The 1,293-nt window shown below is 41.4% G+C and overlaps 1 non-coding gene across 1 annotated transcript; it reads left to right on the forward strand.

Moving 5' to 3' along the window:
* The first annotated feature begins 684 nt into the window (after nt 1-684).
* Nucleotides 685-791, forward strand: LOC114377694. Its single transcript, XR_003659133.1, has one exon. It is a non-coding gene; the product is annotated as a small nucleolar RNA R71 (small nucleolar RNA).
* The last annotated feature ends 502 nt before the right edge of the window (nt 792-1,293 follow it).

The raw sequence follows: 1,293 nt of genomic DNA on the forward strand, positions 1-1,293 counted from the left end.
GGTCATTTGCCTCACTAACTCTTCTAAGGAAGGTTGAGGAGGAGCCTTAGTTGTTGGTTGTCTTTGTTGTCACTACTGCTGTATTGGAGGAGGAACATATGGCTGCTTGGACCAGCAGCATTCTGGAAATAAGGGACAGGCTGTTGTTGTTGTGGAGGACTTATCCATCTCAGATTTGGATGATTCCTCCAACCTGGATTGTATCTATTGCTTGAAAGATCATAATTATTCTGTTGTTGTTGGTTTTGCTGCTGAGGAGGTCTATTATAAATGTTTGCAGCATAAGCTTCAAGTTGCTCATTGACGCCAGATTGCTGCAAAGAAGGACAAAGATCTGTATGGTGATTTACAGAAGAACATAGACCACAGACTCTTGCAACGAGTGTAGATTTCTGATTCATGGCAAGTTGGGTTACTAGGTTGACCAAGGCATCAAGTTTTCCTTCAAGCTTTTTATTTTCAGTAGATGGAGATGAATCTGTGGTCACCTCATGGACTCCTCTAAGAACAATAGCATCATTTCTTGCACTAAATTGTTGGGAGTTGGAAGCCATCTTCTCAATCAAATTCCTAGCTTCAGCAGGGGTCATATCACCAAGAGATCCACCACTGGCAGCATCAATCATACTCCTCTCCATGTTGCTAAGTCCCTCATAGAAATATTAAAGAAGGAGTTGCTCGAAAATCTGGTGGTGAGGGCAGCTTGCACACAATTTCTTGAATCTTTCCCAGTACTCATACAAGCTCTCTCCATTAAGTTGCCTGATGCCTGAAATGTCTTTTCTGATGGCTGTGGTCCTAGATGCAGGGAAAAATTTCTCCAAGAACACCTTATTAAGGTCATCCCAGTTGAAAATAGACCTGGGAGCAAGGTAGTAGAGCTAATCTTTTGCCACTCCCTCCAGAGAATGAGGAAAAGCCTTTAGAAAGATAAGATCTTCTTGGACATCAGGGGGCTTCATGGTGGAACAAACAATATGGAACTCCTTAAGATGCTTATGAGGATCTTCACCTGCAAGACCATGAAACTTGAGCAGCAAATGTATTAGTCCAATCTTGAGAACATATGGAATACCCTCATTAGGATATTGAATGCACAAGCTTTCACAAGTGAAATCAGGTGCAGCCATCTCCCTAAGAGTCCTCTCACGAGGTGGAGGTTGAGCCTGTGAATGTATGTATACATGAATTTGATGATGTCAAAAGAAGAATCAAACAAGGCTCATTTTGCTTCAAGATTAATACAAGATTGTTTCAACAAACAAAGCCTTGATTCAAGATTTCTTAAAGATC

The sequence above is a fragment of the Glycine soja genome, chromosome 11 (assembly GCF_004193775.1).
Source record: "Glycine soja cultivar W05 chromosome 11, ASM419377v2, whole genome shotgun sequence".
Classification (NCBI taxonomy): Eukaryota; Viridiplantae; Streptophyta; class Magnoliopsida; order Fabales; family Fabaceae; genus Glycine; species Glycine soja.